Source organism: Camelus dromedarius, chromosome 3 (assembly GCF_036321535.1).
Source record: "Camelus dromedarius isolate mCamDro1 chromosome 3, mCamDro1.pat, whole genome shotgun sequence".
Taxonomy (NCBI): domain Eukaryota; kingdom Metazoa; phylum Chordata; class Mammalia; order Artiodactyla; family Camelidae; genus Camelus; species Camelus dromedarius.
In genome coordinates this window covers 34,217,070-34,235,765 of record NC_087438.1, presented here as the reverse complement: position 1 = coordinate 34,235,765, position 18,696 = coordinate 34,217,070, and the positions used below count along the sequence as shown (strand labels likewise).

The 18,696-nt window shown below is 37.7% G+C and overlaps 2 pseudogenes; both read right to left on the bottom strand.

The window, feature by feature from the left end:
• Positions 1-181: 181 nt before the first annotated feature.
• On the bottom strand, positions 182-2,559 carry LOC105084404 (density-regulated protein-like; annotated as a pseudogene).
• Positions 2,560-13,465: 10,906 nt separating this feature from the next.
• LOC105084289 (small ribosomal subunit protein uS17-like) lies at positions 13,466-13,970 on the bottom strand (annotated as a pseudogene).
• Positions 13,971-18,696: the final 4,726 nt, after the last annotated feature.

Sequence of the window (18,696 nt, the reverse complement as noted above, 5' to 3'; positions counted from 1 at the left end):
AAACAGAAACAAAAAATAAGCAGCTACTTGTAGAGAACATGCCAAGGGTAAGGGTAGTCTACAGCTTTACTGTAGGATATATATATATCTATCTATATCTATATATTTTTTTTAAGGCCTCTCTCTCTTTGGCCATATCAATAATCAGTTCAGACTATTGAATACAGACAAATTTTCAGAATCACTTCTTCACTTCTCCAAAGTCTTTGATGCTATCATCATCCACCTCTGGCCGTTTTTCCTGAATGGCATCAATTATGTCATCTGTAAAGTCTCCCTAATGATGATTTCATCTTCCCCTGCTACTGAGGCACCACAGGAGAATTTCTGAGCAAAAACCTTTGTGCTTCTTTAAGATCAGTTTCAAAAGTTGCAAGGCCACACATTCATGTTACATATTTCTTCTTTGCTCTGGGAATTTTGGCTGTCATAACCTTTTGGGGTACAGTCTTCTTTTTTTTGTTTTATTTGACCCCTCCCACTTCTCTTTTGTTTTCTCTTCTTTTCCTCTTCCCCTGCTGTTCCTTGACCCTCACTAATTCCAGCTTCTTGTTTGGATGAATTTTCTACAGTAGGTTTTGCAAACTCATTTGGAAAATTCTTGTCAAACCATTGTCTACATTTAGCAGCATCAGGTGTGTAAGCACAGTACTCTGTTGGTAATGAACAGACTCGGCCGTGAAGGACTTGAAGTGGGTAATCGGCATCTAACTTGGTATTGCTCCTTGGGTCTCCTTTATGCCCATTGGAGTCACAAATGTCTGTGGCTATTTCACAAACCCAGGTGGTCGTACAGCCTCCACTCCTGCCACTGCTGCCAGCCAAAATGACACGGGCTGCTCCTCTTCCCTGGCCAGAGCCGCTGGGAGATTGGGTTTCTTATAGAATTAATTTGTACCACTAGTGAAATTAAATAGTTGAAATGATCAGATAGGATAATAGCAAACTCAGGTAGTTATAAGTACACACCCACACACGTCATACTAGTAATGGTATATTGTCACAGACGTATTTCCAAAAATCAATTTTTCAGTAATTAAAGTTTGGGGAAAAGTGTATGAAAATCTCCTGGAGCGTTTTGCCTCGTCCAGAGCTTTTGTCCTACATTATACTATGAAAACAATCAACTTTTTACATTTTTCTCATTCATGAAAGCAATCAATTCTAGAAGAAACAAATAGAATTCATAAAAAATTTTGAGGCTTCCCTAAGTTGAATTCCCTAAGCTGAATTCATAGTTTAAAAAAAAAAACCAACTTTCATGCTTTGCTTCTTCTATTTCTGCCTCCAAAATATATTTTGAACAAAAAGTCTCATGCAAATCAATGCAAGATTTTCTGGTCACTTGGAATGAACTGCAGACCAAAATAAACTCACATATAAACACTACCCACAAGAAGATAACAACTGGATTTGGGAATTAAGACATAGATACATAAAGAATTAAAAAGAAGAGTTAACATCAGACTCTTGCAGACAGCGTATAATGAATTACTAGATAGTGATAAAGACAATTGCTTAAGGCCAAAGGGGTAGAAGATCAGTCATCGTCATCTCCATCATAAAGGAGTCAGAATAGACAACTTTTAGGGACCCTTCAGGTTGTAATTAAATGATACTCGCCTATTCACAGTCAGTGTGGTGTGGCATGACCGGGCTCACTGATACTGTATTTCTCTCCTTGAAACTACCGAGAAAAACATAAAGAAAAGGCATTTTCTTAAGGCGTTTATTGCCTTTACTGTTTATGGTCCCCTCTATGAGAGACAAACATGTAAAGACAGAAATAATGTACGGAATTTATCTTGATGCTCTGCCTTTGCATACAGCCAACCATGAAGCCCATTCTCAGTAAGAGTAAGTGCAGAGTTTTCAAGCCCCTTTAGAGGTAGCCATCTTGGCCCACTCATTTGCTTCTGCCATGCTCTTCATTCTTTGTTTCATCACTGCTCACTATATCCACCTTGCTCTTATCTTTTTGGATTTGTCTCCTATGTCTGGCCATGTGATTTCCTTTGAAGTTGGTGGCAACTTTGGCTTTTATAATTTTGACTCTGGGTAGCTTCTGGGGCATATCTGCTACTGGCTTTTGGCTCTTCTGGCTATTGAATCCTCTGTCTTGTCATCAAATCCTCCCCAGTCTCAGCACCTACAGGACTGTATTTGGATTATATCTCGAAGGATGAACTGAATTCACAAAAGATAAATGGAAGAACTTTCCAAACCAAGGCAGTAACATATTCAAAGATAAAAAAGAAGTTGGCACATTTACTATGCTGAGATGGTATATTCAGATATTAAATCATCTTCAGAGGGACTTCTGTGGCTCTATATGCAATCTGACTGGCTTGAATCTTGGCAGAACCTACAAAGAGGGCTGTTCGAGCTGCTTTAATGCCAGTGCATCCCTACGCTGAGCTAACAGACATAATCTTAGTATCACAAGTCTATCTTTGTCACTAATGGCACTTTGAACAAGACTGTTCACTTCAAAGTCTACTGTAGGTCTCTCATGATCTTTTGAGATGTTTTCTAGTTCCCCCACCACCTTTACCACATCTCGTCAGAGCAAAGCCTTCAATTTTCATCCTACTTCTGAAGAATCATCTTGAAAGAACTTCAGTTTGGCATGTGCTGCATCTGTATCCTCACATGCATATTAATGCTGGATTTTCTGATCACCTGAAATGACCTGAAGACCAGACTAACATGCAGACTCTGCCCATAAGAATATTACAGTTGTATTTGAGAGGTATTCCTTTAGTACAAAATATTTCCCAATATTTGACACCTACTTTCAGAACCACTGAGACACCTAGCTTCTCAGGGCAAATTTATAGCAACTTAATCCATGCCTGTTCTTTAAACAATTTTTTTTTCTTGCAGTAATGGTGTACCCCACTCCCTACTTCCAAACCCGGTTGCTGAATGATCCCCAGATGCCTAATAAACTTTAGAAAAATCTTAACAGATCTTTCAAACTGCTTCTTACTCTTTAAAAAAGAGGTAAAAAGACACAACCAGAATGTCATACATGCCAAGGAAAGTTAGATGTCCACATCAGAGGAGAAACTTAAAATCCTAGAGAAAGAAATGATTGAAAGCACTAGGGATGTTATGGCTGGAGAAAAGAAGGAATACAATAGTCTTCAAATATTTGAATGTTATGTCTGAATGAGGGACTCATACAGAGACTCATCCTGTATGTTCTCCAGGGATAGAATTAAGAACTAACATGGAAGACATAAGGAAACAGACTTCAGTTTAATATAAGTAAGAAATACCTAATAAATAGTATTGCAGAAACATTAGACAAGCTAAGTTGGGAGCTCCCTGTCACTGAAATTATAGTAAATGCTGGATTCAAACATGCAGGGAGGTGAAAAGAGTTGGGGTGGGTCTTTTCTATAAGAGCAAATTATTACTCTATAACAATCTGCCATAGATTCAGGCTTAATTTACTTATTCACTTAAAACAAATCTTTGAGTGTTTTATTATACTCCTGCCATAGTGTGAGAATCTAGGAATTTAGAAGTACATGAATCATAGTTCCTGACTTCAAGAAGCTTTCAATCTAATGGGAGAAACACATGACAATTGAGACAGATATACAAACAAATGCAAGGCAGTATCATCAGATTGTAACTGATGTTTGACTGTCTCTCTCACTGGGAGCTAAGCTTCTCAAAGGCAGATTTATTCTCTGTTTTGCTCACCATTGTACCTCTAGCACCTAGTACAGTGCCTGACACATACTAGGCACTCAGTACATTTTCTTGGCTGAGTTCATTGAATAATACAGTGTCTATTATGCTTATGATTAATCTAATGGAGTACTAAGGAGGGAATGTTTAATGTTATTTGACAAGATGGGAAGTAGAGTTCAGGGAGGAGGTGATTCTCCTCCATCTCTAAGCTCAGAGCAAGAATGTGATGTGAGATAGAGGAGGAGTTCATGATTAGGAAGAGGGGGCATCTAAACTTGTTCAAAGGCAAGGATATGAAACTGCATTGTACATTCTGAGATGTACAAGCAGTTTCACATTGTTAGAGCATGTGGCTTAGGGCAGTGAGTGGTAGGAGGTAAGTCTAAAAAGGCTGAAGGAGATTGAATCATGAGGTACATTTTATCTATCAGAGATAGTTAATGAATAGGGTAATATGATCAGATTTTCCTTTCAAAGGAAAACTCTGGCAGCAGTGCAGAGGAGATAGAAAGGCAGATTAAGTCCAAAGTGGAGCTATAGGAGGCTCCTAGGAAAGAGATGAGAAGTGTCTAGAATAGTGGCAGCAAAGACAGAGGGATAGAGATAAATTTGAGATATTCAAGGGGCATAATTTATTGGACTTTGTAATGATGGGATGTGGATGGGGGTGTGGTAAGGCTGGCTATGTGGCTATGGTGAGGAGTAAGAGCACAACATCTATGGTAGTGAGTCATGGCAACATAACAGATATACTATACGGAAATACAGGAGATGGAGGATTGGGGACCCTGTGGCTTGTTGGAGAGAGTCTAGTAGTGGGCGTTTGATTTTTATGGAATAATGGTCTGAGCAGAGAACATACATTGTAAATCATCTACATATACCAAGGTGAAGTGAGTGTGTATAAAGTCACCAAAGGAGAGTGTGCAAGGTAAAGTAAGGAGAGAAATGAGGGAAGCAGCTGAGAAACATGAATGTTGAGGTCATTGAAGCTTATTATCATGTAGGATATGGCACCAGTACGAATCTCATTTGTTAGCAGGGATATCATTAGAATTTGGCATTGAAACGTGAGATAGGGTACATTCACAAAGAGATATTTAGTTTTGATTGACAATATTTATCATTAATAATGCCACCAGTAAAGGTGAAGCATAATTACAAAGTGATGTCAAATGGACAAATGGTAACATTTTAGAAAGATCTTTCATGCGAAACCCCAAAGAGCTGCATTCCTAATTTACAAAATAGCAGTAAGATCCAAAGTAGAGATAATGAGCTATTCAGGGAAAAGTTCAGATGAAAAATGTGCTAAATCATGTTTTGCTATTTTTTCCAAATTCTCGCATTCTGACTTCAGTACATATATTGCCATATTTTCTTTTTTTAGGCCATTCTTTCTCCATAGAGCTATGGGTCCCCAAAGTTTATGTTCTCACTCTAGGCTGGAGATGATGACAGTCAGAAATTGATAGATAAGGTCAATTTACTTAGTTTGCAAGGGCAAAGAGTGGGGTTAAACTTGGGTGTGCTCTAAAATGGACATCATCTGGTAATAAGATGCCTCACTGCCGAACTTCATGAGTCCCCAAAGCTCTCTCTGGTGTACAGGGCATTCCTTGGTTGTCTCTAATTCTTATGTAAAAACACACACACAAACAAATAATATGGAAATGTACTCATTTCTTTTTTTCTAATATACGTAAGTATTTTTGCTTCTTTATTGGCAGCTGGTTGGCCTCCTGAGACATAGTTCTGGACAATATCCAGAAACAAGTTTAGCGCCTAAGGAGGAACATTGTGAAATCAGTAAGAAAGCAACCTTGCTGATCCAAATGAGCAAAATAGTTCTTTGGTTGGTGAGTGCTCCAAGCAAAAATGCTTAAAAAATCCTTAGAGTTCTACTTTTCACCTGACACAAGGTGAGTTAGATTTCATTGCTGTTGAGTTTTGGGTTACGGTTGCGTGAAAGTGTTGCTCACTATAGAGCAACGTGGTCATTTCCATTGACATATGCTTTTGTTTTGCCATGAACACTAAGTGACCTCAAACACATTTTTTTCTAAAATAGTAGCAACAAGGGACTTGAAAAAACTCATGAGACAGCTATCTCTCTTGGCTCCTGAAAAGGCTCCTTCTTAATTGCCCCAAGAAGAATGAAATGATGTTACTGATCCCATTTCTCAGGAATGATAAGTGAATAGCTTCAGCAATAAATGCAAGAATAGATACTGGCTAAGAATGCTTTCAGAGTTTTATTTTTGCCTTATATGTTTATCATGGATTCAACCAATTAAAAGCTGAACCAAACTAGAGCTCAAAACATCAGTTTTTAATGTTGCAAGGATTTCAAATATAAAATCAGTAAAGACCTTATATGCACATTGAACATCTCTTTCCCTCCCCAAGTTTGATGTAAATAAAATATGTTTCTTGCATTGTACCATTAACTGTGCCAGAACATCAATTTTTCTGCTGAACAAAGTTTGGATGCTTTCATTACAACCTCCTTATAATGTAATTATGATAATTTTGAAGGAAATAAGAAGTAATCAGGAAACATTAAAAAAAATTGCTGGCAAATATATATGCTTAATTCTGGAATTAACCAGGATTAGATTGTGAGACAAAATGATAGAAATTACTATATCTCTTATTTGGTCATTTAGAGAGTGAAGGAATCTTTATCCCCCGCAAAAGGCAAGCAAAATCCTCTTTCTCTAATTATTAAGTAAAAGTTCTTTGTGGTGGAAGATGGCAATGGCAGAAAGATTCAAGAATTCCTTTTGTTTATTTTTGTGTTGTTTTATAGCTTACATTTTTTCCCCCAAAATGATTTGAGTTTACTAGGAGAATACGCTTGAAAGATTCAAAAGATTGTTACAGAAAACATCAAAGTATGTTACTTAGCAGTTGCATTCTGAACAAAAAAGGAACTTTTTTAATGGAATAATTTGAAGGAAAGTTTCTTTCTACCTATTTATCTACTTTGGTGTTTATTTAACAAATGTTTATTGATTATGTTCTTTGCACAGTTTTAAGCACTGGGGACAAAAGAAAGTGTAAGATTGAGGTGGTTCTTCAGCTATTTCATGTGGGAGATGAGTGGTCTTCACTTCCCTGAGAAATTGCATAATTATTATTTGTGATCAAAGAGACACCGTAATTATCAGATGTTTAGTTGTTTTCATTAGACCAGTGTTTTCCTGAACTTGGCTAATCATCAGATCATCAGAGACACCTCTGAAATAGAGATTCCTAGGCCTCATCCTGGAATCTTTCATTCGGGGCCTGGGTGGTGGGGTGGGAATCTCTAGTTTTAAAAAGGAGCCAGGTGATTTGGATACTTAGCAGAATGTAAACAACATGGTATGAGAGTGTAAACTCTGCCTAGGCAGGGACTATGTCTTGTTTACCTTGGTGTTTAGTGCAGAATAGTGCTGGGCACATAAGAGGCGCTCAGTACATGTTTGCTAAACACAGTAGTAGCCACCTCCACAAATAGCCTTTCTGGAAGGACTCATTTTTATGATAGTTCTAACTTCATTGCTGTCTGTGCTCTTCATCCCTTGATGCTTTTCCCGTGTGATGTAAGCAGGGTGTAAACACTTCTCTCTGCTCACCATGTCTTAGCATCCTCATGTCATTTTGATCAATAGCACCAGTTTGAATAGAACATTGATTACCTAGCAGGATATTACTCATGTCTTTTGGCCTTCAACTAGAGGATCTTTATGTAGCAAATCAGTGTCTACAGAGCTGGGTGTAGATTGGTATTAATAATATTGTAACTTCTGTTTATGTAAGATCCTTCTCTCAGGACTGAAATCCTTCTTCAGACATTATTTAGCAAGTACAATCTATTCATCCCTCTGTAGGTGTGTATGTTGTCTTAAGGATGCCTTACACATGAGTCTAGTTGATTGGACCTCCAAGAATTTAGTGGCAGTGATTCTTCCACCTGGCTGCTGGGCCTCAGGGTGCTTGAAAAAGGTGTGTCTCAACAAGCAAAGGCATCTCCCCTTCAGACAGGCAATAGTTTGACACTTAGTTTATAACTAGGTGTTACCTTAGCTGGAGGGGTGAAACAGGGCTGGGGCAGGCCAAGGGAGGAGTGTCTTGGCAAAGAGGACATGGTCGATGGTAAAGGCTTGTGACAGACTGACCTGAATCTCAGATGGGAGGACAGGAAGAATCTGATCCAACAGGTCGGAACTGACAACTGGTAGAAAGTGAAGTTGAAGGCTGGCAAGCTGAAGAGATTCCCCCGAGGTCACTGACTGGTTGACACAACCATGGATAAAATTGAACTTTGACCTAAAATCCAGTCACCAAACCACATCCTGTAGAGGGAATTCTCAACATCCTCAAAGGTCTAATCAGTGAACCTGTCTGGGCAAGCTAACTGAAAGTTAGTTCTCTGAGAAGTTCCCCCCTCACCCCCACCCCCCACCGCCACCTCACCATTGAGCCCCAGATTCTCGGAGAAAAATTCCTGAGTTTATTCATCCCATCACTTCTTGGAACATATATATATGGAAGAACATGTCTTAGTCAAGATGAATTTCCATAGACAGTTATCAAGCACTAAGGCTTTTCCTGACAAGGCATATATTTCTGTGCTGTTGGTTGATAACCGATACCAGCTAGCATCAGATGATATTACATCAAATTTCTCTTCATTTGTGGCTTGACTTTTCCATATTCTGAGAAGACAGGTATGAATCACAGGTATTCAAGCTAACAGGTTCCCAGTATTTGCCAATCTCTGCAGTAACTTGAAATTTTCCCAGTTGGCTTCTAGCCAGTTGCCCCGTAGGCAATAGAAGCTGCTTATGGAAACCCAGTGAGTGCAGATTACTTCCAGGATCTTTGAACCCCACGGATGGTAATGCTTTATGGAGTAAAGAATACTAAGGAGATGTTTAGTCTTTTACCCCACAACTCTTGCCTTCCCTTAGCTGTAAATCTTACTCAATATTTTAATTGAACTCATTAACCTCGCCCCTATTAAGGCTGTGGCTTGTGGAGTGAGAATTAGCTTCTCAGAGACTTTATAATTTTCCCTCCAGAAGCAGAAATCTAATGACATAAGCATTGAAGAGAATTTTTCTAGAATGGATAGTGGGAAGTCTCATTTTCAGTATAAGGGGAGAGTCAAGTGCTGCATGTAGCAGAGTGACAATCCCATCTATTTTTTTTTTTTTTGACTCATTACGTGATATTGTACAAGTTCTTTTTCTCCTTTCCCTGGTCTCAGATAAACCTTAGGAAAAGCCTACTATGGAGTCCAGTGAAGCTGCATTTATTAAGTACTTTGTAAGAGCAGGAAATTTATTCCACATCCTCTGTAGGATAGGTATTTTCACTGCTATTTTATCACAAAAACTAAGCCTGACAGAGGTTAAAAAATGTTATAAGATCACACAGTTACCAGGAGGCAGTCAGTGCTAGGACTTAAATCTGTGTCTGCCTGTCTTCAGAACCCAAGCAGCACAACTCAGAAAAGGAAGTTAGGGAAATAAATGAGGAGTTGAAAGACCATAGTTTTTGGCTTGGCTTCACAACCAAGTGTGTGGATTTATGAAATTTTGTTCTTTCCAGTATCTATCCCTCTCTGCACACAGCTTGCTCTTATTTTATTCCACAGTTAAAAATGTGAGAGGCCTATTGACAGCTCTGGTAGCAAAGTTTCAACCACAATGAGAAATCCAAGAGTGTGGAAGAAAACTCAAAGCAGCCATATTTAGTTACAGAAGACAGAGACAAAGAGGTTTGACACAGAGGACATTCTCTGAACGTGAATGTTTAGGTAACTGCCCAGCTGGCCCTTGCATTTTGTCTTCTGAACTCGTATGTTTAGTGGTTGAGTGTAGTTCTGAGGGTTGTTCTGTTTCTCTAAAGCCTTTAGAGAATTTCCAGGCCTGCCTCAGTGGAGTAAAACAGTGGTTAATTAAAGAACTGCTGGTGGCCCCTTTTAAGGTTTTCTAAACTATCAGTGTTCTGGGAGCTAGGGTAAAGTGCTCAAGAAATTTGAGTTTTCACCTTTGAAGAAATGTGTGACCTGAAAATATAAACTTTATGAAAAAAATAAGTCAGAAAAGTCACTGTATGTTAGGCTCTTTGAATAAAAGAGTGATTTCTGTTTTTCATTTCACTTGGAATGTTTTCTAGTGCATTCAAAATAGGATTTAACTTTCAAAAACTTGTTTTTCACACAGCTTTAATGGGCCGTACCTGTCTTCTGCAGCATCTCACAGTGGCCAGGGTCCTATGTTGTCTGTCAGAAGATTTACATTTTTGTCTTGGCTCTCCTATTAGCTGGCTGTTTGTCCTTAAGCAAGTCACCTAACCTTTCTGAGTTTTGTGGTCATTATTTGTTAATAAGGGCATTGGAGTCTTTGAGATCTTACAGTCTCTGCCAGGTCTACACCCTGTGATCTTATTTATGGTATACCATTTGGTTAATTAATGATTTACCTATAAGATTATAATATGTCATATTTATAATTACTATTAATAATTCCTTGTTAATTGTTTTCTAGAATGCTACAATATAAATTTATTAGTCATTGGGAAGAGCTCAGGAAATAGAACCTCATGTACACATTTTTATTTAAGGGGAAGAGTGTGCGGTTCCAAGTATTTTATAAAGAATCACATGTCGAACCTCTCTGCTAAGCTGTTTAACCCACACAAAAAGGTACATGGGCTGTGGGAAGCTAGGAGTGACTTTAATTTTATTCAGGAACAAACATTTTATTTCACAATATTTTAGTGTTAGAATTGTGATCATGTCTTTGTTCTCCTCTTCCTTCCTTTCTGGCCATAAAGCAGACATGTTGTTTTACATAGCAAGGGTGTTGATGGTGTTTGAAAGGAAAACAATCTGATTTTTGAGCAGATTGTTTTTTATGGGTCAGCACTTTTGTGACTGTAACAGACTGTGACTGATTAAGACAAATGGTTGTTAGATGACTTGAAGGAAGGAGAGGTTCACTCAGTGAGCAACTAGAGAGGGTAATAATTCTGGCTTTTGAGAGCTGCTGGGAGTCTCTAGCCATCAAACACAAATTCTAGCTATAGATACTGAGGCTTGGTGATACCGAGTCTCATTTGGAAAACTTTTTTCTTATACTGGGACCTGTTAGATTTTCAGTTGAAAAGAAGGACTACTGAAGATACTGTAATGAAAGACAATTCTGATAAGACTAATGAGACGTGATAACTAAATGCAAGTCATGATCTTAGGTTGAATTCTGGACTGAAAAGCAATTGTATAAAGAATGTCACTGGGACAGATGGCAAAATTGGATTGATGACTCTTGATTAGAAAATAAAATAATATATTTCCTGATTTTAGTTATTATACTGTGGTTATGTCAGAGAATGCTTTTATTCTTAGGAAGTATACATGAAAGTATTTAGGAGGAAAGGAGCATGATGTGTGCAAATTATTCTTAAACAGTTCATAAAAAATAACATACATAGGCACATATGGAGATAGTAACTGATAAAGCAATTTTGCTTGCAACTTTTTTTGTAAGTTTGAAAATAAAAGGTTACCAAAACAAAACAAAACAAAACAAAAAAAACCCAACCCTGCCTGATTTTACAGAATTAGGGGAAAATGTTAACAAGTTCATCACATTCTCTTTGGCCAGAACCAGCAAGCTGGTGAACTTCTAAAGTAGACTTTCAAGGATTTAGTTGAAAATAAAAGCCTTAAGCTTATTGGTACCGTGAAACTGTAAGTCTTGCCCTCTCTCCTTACTCAACATCGCAACCTGTTCTTTTGTATCATTATCCTTTGTCCTGGATCAGTCTGGGTAAGAGCTTGAGTTAATCAGTTCCACTCCTTCAGAGTCTTTCTAATACTCTGACCTAAGTCAGAAGAAACATGTGTAAAATCTCCCCAGAAATTGGGGAAGACTTCAGTATTTTTCAGTCACTGGGCCTTTTTTGTTGTAAGCCAAGGACTGTAGATTATATTTCACTTCTCTCTCCATAGCTTAGTCTCTTCTCCCTTTTCTCACTGTAAAGGAAAAAGCTGAAATCCTGGCTTTTGTGAAGCCATTTTTTTGTGTATGGGTGTGGGTGCAGTTTCAGCCACCCCAATCACCAGGAACAATAGTGCACAATTAATACTGTGCAACAATCTGTTGCCCTCCCAAAGGTCAAATTAAAATTGGCACAACTAATCCAGTTTTCCCCTCAGGGAAAGGCAAGTTGCTTGGGGAAGGCATTGGTGGGCTATAGAAAGAGGGCAGCCTGTTCGGGTCTTTTATTTTAATGGGAGTATTTGTTTTTACATGTGGCTTTTCATTGCTCCTGGAGTATTAACAACATAATGCTGAAGATGCCAGTCTCATATTTGCAATTCCCACCCAAAAAGCTACCTTTGATCTCATCTGGAGTTCATATTCTGGGAGTCTTGGGGAATAAAAGTCTTTTCTTGCTACTTCATGGCTGTAAAAGCATGTCTGATTTGGGGGCTTCATATAAGCTGCCTGTGAAATAGAGGCTGCTTTGAAGGAATCTGGTCAGCTGTAACATTCCTGGAGGAGCAGGGCGTTCAGAGAATGCGGTTCTTCTTCGAAACAAAGATCCTCATCAGAGTTGTGAGGCTGAGGGAGGTTAGATGGATACTTTTGCCTTCAGGGTGTCCCATCTCAGCCTCTGGGTACCAGTCTGGGCAGGTTACTAGTCTGAGCAGACTATGCTTTAGTTGACACCTTCAGGATGAACAGACAGGGAGAAACTTGTAGTCATTTTTCTTGGCAGAAGCCACAACCCAGCCCAAGTTAATTATGTCTGAGAAGAAGAATAGTGTCTGGGTACCTACAATTTTCAATTTGGTACCTCGTTTTCGAGTGCCAAGTATTCTATCAAGCCATTCACATGTGTCGTCATAAAGTCCCTTCCTGGTTTCACATCAGACAATGGGAACACTGAGTTTAGAAACTTCTGTATAATTGTCACTGTTTACTGAGAGCTTTGTATGTGCCAGGCTGGTTAAATAGCTGTACATGCATCCTGTCATTTAATCTTGATAACAACCTTTTGAAGAAAGTATTATTATTGCCCCCACTTAGGAGTTGAGAAAAATGGGGCTTAGAGAATATCTTGCCCCAAATCACATGACTAAATAATGTGGAACTGGAGCTTGAAATCAAGCCTGCCAGATTGAGAGACTCAAGATTTGTAGAAAGTTCTACCTGAGAATAAATGTTTCTTCTCATACATTCCTGTGAATTAGAGGTTCATCAATTACTGATTCTGATTTTGTAGCCAGATCTAACTTTAGATCTAACTCAGAATTGTAGATTTGTTAGAGCTAAGCACAGAGCTGCTTTTCTCTATGCTATTAAAAAAAAATCTGTTCCTTTTCCTAATAATAAATGTCACCGGCAATGTATTGTCTTTGGAAAGGCTCTGACTTACGGATTAGGAAAGGCTAGGAAAATTACATTCAAAAGTGTATAACTTGTTTCTCAACTGACTCCTTCCCCACAAACCATAAATATGCAAGTCTCTCTTTTAAAACAAAACAAAACAAACAGAACAAGAAAACAAACAAAAATCACCTCTTTCAATCCCGCATCTTTCTCTATCTGTAGTCCTATCTGTCTCTTTCTCTCAGCAGTCAGGTTTCTTGAGGAAAAATGTCGACAGTTAAACAGTTTACACTTTTTGGAATCCTGTTCATTTTTTTTTCTTTTTTGGCCTGTAACTGGGAAAAATAACTTTCTTTTGTTTGGTGCAGCGGGCAGAGGGGTCCAGTCTCAGAACTTCTGTAATTGCTTCTTGGTGCCAGCAGCCTTGGTGACCTTGAGCATGTTGAAGCGCACAGTCTTGCTCAGGGGCCGGCACTTGCCCACTGTGACAATGTCGCCAATCTGAACGTTCCTGAAGCAGGGGAAAAAGTGCATGGACATGTTCTTATGGCACTTCTCGAAGTGATTGTATTTTCGGATGTAGTGAAGGTAGTCTCGGCGGATGACGATGGTCCACTGCATCTTCATCTTGGTCACCACGCAAGACAGGATCCGCCCTGGAACAGAGCCATCAGCAGTAAAAGGGCATTTCTTGTCAATTTAGGTACCCTCAATGGACTCTTTGGGTGTCTTGAAGCCCAGACCGATGTTCTTGTAGTATCATGGGAGCTTCTCTTTGCTGGTTTCTCCAAGCAGGACCCTTTTCTTATTTTGAAAGATGATCGGCTGCTTTTGGTAGGCATGCTCAGTCTGAATGTCTGCCATCTTCCTCGCTGCCTGAAAAAAGGTGAATCCTGTTCATTCTTAAACCCACTGTAATCTGTGCCTACACACATCTCCACACTGCACTAAAACTTTTCAGAAAATGTCATCAATTTACCCAATGTCAGGTTCAATGGATCCTCCTTTCTACCACCCCAACATTTTATTATAAAATTTTCAATCATTCAGAAAAGTTGAAAAAACTCTATAGGGCATATCCATATACCTAGCCCCTGAATTCTGTAATTAATGTTTTCTTATATTTTCTTTATCTGTCTATCCCTCCATCTAGCCATTAATCCATTCAATTCCAAGTAAGTCACAAGCTTCAGTATACTCCACTCTTAAGCCCTTTAGCACGCATGTCATTGACTAGAGTTATAGTGTATTCTTCTTTCCTGACTTTAACTTGGCATGGTATCTTGTCATATTTATACGCTGAAACTCCCAAATCCAGGCTTATCCTCTTCTGACCCTGGTATACAGTTGCCAAATTAACAGTCAGATAACAGAGTCTTCTTATAATTCTCTTCTCCTTGCCACTATTTATTCTTAATTTCTATGGCTTTTCCCTTTCAATATATTCTGTCCCTTTTTCTTCTACCCATTCCTTAAACACTGGTGTGTTTGATCTCTCTGACTTGGTTATATTCTCTCATATCTCTATCATTTCTCTGTATCTTAGGTTTTGTTCCCTGTGAAGCCGATTATAAGATGGAGATATGCATGTAGGAAGTTAGTTGGAGAGTGCTCTTAGGAACAACACAAAGTGAAGGAAGCAAGATGCCATTATTACAGAGGGCACAGCTGTCTCCAAGAAGAGCCCTGGAGTTTGAACTTTTAGAACTGTCCCAAATCAAGGGAAGGTGGCTAGGCCTTCTACCCTTACCTCAAGCAGTGACTGGAAATCCAGTGTTCACTTTATGACTTTTTGCTGAAGCCTCTGTAGTGTTATGCTAAACAAAAACCCAGATTTTGGGAAATCACTACTGTGTGTTGTTAAATAATATGGCTTGCCCTGGTTAGAGACTGCACTGTCTCTGAGAATTATTATTTGCTCAAGGAAATCTGTGGGTGTGTGTCTATCCAAAGTTACCAATGAGAAACTAAAGAATTCGGAAGGGATTCAAGAAGGTTCTGAGGATGAAGACATATCTTTATTACTCTCTAACAGAGAGGCCCTGAAGTGTGCCTAGACTGGGAAATGAGTCTGTCACATATGGCAGTGTAGGCTGTGTACTGTGTAACTCCAGAGATTACCTTTCATCTTGTAACTAAACTTACTGTCTCATTCAAATGACCTGTCTTCCCCAGTTATTTCGAGACAAGTTCACATTCTTGAATTTTATAATTTGCTCCCCCTCATTTTTATCCTTACTAATTTTTGTCTACTTGTGCTATCAATTATTGAAAGAGGATATGTTGAAACTTTTGACTATAATTGTGGGCTGTCTATTTCTTCTTTTAATGTCTGTTGGTTTTTGCTTCACATATTTTCAAACACTGTTTTTTAAGATGCTTATATATTTGTAATTATTATGGCCTCTTGACTCCTTTATCATTATTAAATGTCCCTGTTTATCCCTGATATTTCTTGTTCTGAAGTTTACTTTCTCTGATATAAATATAACCACTTTAGCTTTCTTATGCTTACTGTTTGCATAGTGTATATATTTACATCCTTTTACTTTTAACCTATTTGAGTCTTTTTTTTAAAGTGAGTTTCTTGGAAACAGCATATCATTGAGTTTTGCCTTATTAACCAATCTGATGATCTCTGCCTTTTAATTGGAATGTTTAGGCCATTTACATTTAATGTGGTGGTTGTAGTTCTGCTTAAATCTATCACCTTGCTATTTGTTTTTGACTTATCCTGTATTTCCTTTGTTCCCTTTTCCCTCTTGCCTTATTTTGATGAACTACATATTTTGGATGATTGCACTTTCTCTACTGTTGGCTTATTGGTAATACCTTAATTCCTCTTTATTTCATATTTTTGGTAGTTGCAGTAGAACTTATAGTACACATCTTTAATTATCACAGTTTGCCTTTAAATAATATTATACCACTTCATATTTAGCATAAGAATCTTACAACAGTATTTGTTCATTTTCATCCCTCATCCTTTGTAGTATTTTATATATAAGACCAATGATAGAATGTTATTATTATTGCTTTAGCTATTTATTTACTTTTTAAAAAGATTTTTGAAAGTTCTTTATGTTTACTTACACATTTACTGTCCCTGGTCCTCTTTATTCCTTTGTGCAAATCCAAATTTCCATCTGGTATTATTTTCTTTCTGCCTGAAGAACTTCCTGTAGTGCAGTTCTGTTGGTGATGAATCTCTCAGCTTTTGTTTGTCCCAACAATCTTTATTTTGCCTTCATTTTTGAAAAATATTTTCCTGGATGTAGAATTCTAGGTTGACAGTTGTTTTCTTTCATCACTTTAAAGATGTCATATCATGAAAAGCAAGCCCTGGAGTTTTGTGTTACACAGCCTGCATCACCATATGTGTCAGTCCCGTGTCCCAATCCAGGCACACTTCAGGGTCTCTCTGCTAGTGTGTGATAAAGATATGTCCTTCTCCTTCCAATTCTTCTTGAATTCTTCGAGTTTCCTACTGGCAGCTTTGGATAGAACACACACACACACATGTTTCCTTGATCAAATCATAATTCTCAGAGATAGTGCAGTCTAATTCCCTATTAAGGCAGAGAAAGATTTTCCTTAACATGTTGATCTCCATGTCACCCAAATCTGGGTGACAGTTGTTTCCTCAGGGGCCCTGTCACCCACATATGGGTGACACTTTCCTTCATCCAATTATGCAGGTTTTTACAAGTAATTTGCAACAGTTTTCATTTGTAATGTAAGTACTTAATAGTAACAACATATAAGTATATATGCAGATAAAAATATTTTCTTTTGAACAAAATGATGTAATATTGCTTTACTTTCTTATGATATTTGCTGGAACAGTTTATACAACTCTGTGGTGTTTTGGGACATCTAGGACAATATGTTCCTGTTTTTTTACATTTTTTTCTAGATTGTTACCACTCCAAATTTTGCCTGCTTTTCTGATAACAGAAGATGCACATTCTTCTGATTGTTTTGCTTGTGGATTTTTTCTAATTTGTAGATTGTAAGTTGCTTCTCCTTTATCCCTTTGCATATTATTGGACCTAATATTTGGAGAATATAACCATTCCTTAACTAAAATTTCCCTATATTCTGATATTTTAATTTTTTTATTTGCCTTTGCCTGGGATGTGCATTTAGAACAGAAATCCCAATAAGTAGATGTAGTACTAATTTCTGGTACCATTTGGTAGTTTTTCATAATGTCATTGCATACAAAACCATCTGGTCACTTCTATCAATGCTACACTTTCCTTTATTATAATCAAGTATGGCTAGTGGCTTCATTTTTATAAGATTATGGCGATGAGCAGATGAATTTGAATTGGACACCATCATGGATGCATGTTTTGCTGGAAGTTTTCTTTTATCTTAAACATCTTTCCATTTCAGGGTGTTGTCTTCTTGCTACACCATTTCTTTTTAGAGGATAGGACGTAACATCTTTTGACATCAACTTTTTATTATGCTGTACAGTCCCAACAACAAGAGTTTTCAAACTCAAAAATTTTAGGGCCAATTCATAGCTGGAGTAGAAGTTATCTACATACAAGTTACGTCCTTCATTCAGTAATTTTTCTGCAAGCTCACTGCAAACATTTTAAACTAATCCAATTTGCCTGACTCTACTAGTTTCTCATCCAGAATATATTTTTATCAACCATGTATAACCTTCAGTTGAACATAACTTAATTTTATTCCATACTTGTGTGTCTTATTTTGTATATATTGCTTAAATATAAGCCTTCCCTTCCAAGGAACCATTGTCTCATCGATTATGAGATCTGGGCCTGGTGAAAAAATTTTTTGATAATGTTCAAAGTGTTAATCAATGGTAATAGTTTTCCAAGCCTATCACATCTTTCAATCATTTCATTCTTTGCAAAGTGTAAATTTCATAATAATAATTCAAAACAATTACAAAACATTATGGTATGCAGCAATGTGAAATTTTAAAGGAAATCTTTTGACCAATATTTAGTCATAGATACTGGTTTCACTAGACCCATCCAAATCAGAGGAGCAAGGAATTTTTAAATTTCTTCAGAAGTTGGTTTCCACTTCTTTATTCAACTATATTCTGTATTCAGATGTTGAAACAATTTTTGTTCTGCATATCTGTTTGTCTCCTTTACCAGAAGGTTTTTATTTAATCATATAAAAATAGCAAAAGAACTTCGCCTGGGCAGATAGCACAAGGGAATTCTGTCAGAAGTCCACTTTTTCCTGTCAATATATATATATGACTTTTGTCTGCCAGTAAACTCTTTCTACTAAGTATTGTCCAGTGCACCATCATCAAGATCATCTATTTCTTTCTCTACAATTAAGTGTTCTAAAGCCTCCTCAGTGTTTTCAATTTCAACATCATCTTTCTCCTCATTCTCTGAGCTTGAACTTGACAAAATTTTATTTATGTACCTTCTTCTAACATGGATCACTTCATCATCTCTACTAGTGTCACTTTCGGCTGTCTTTTTACATTGTCTGACAGACATTGTAAGGATACAAAAAAAATCACGGAACGATACTTGAAGGATGCATAGAGTTTGAGACACAGAATAAAACTGCTGAGCCAAAT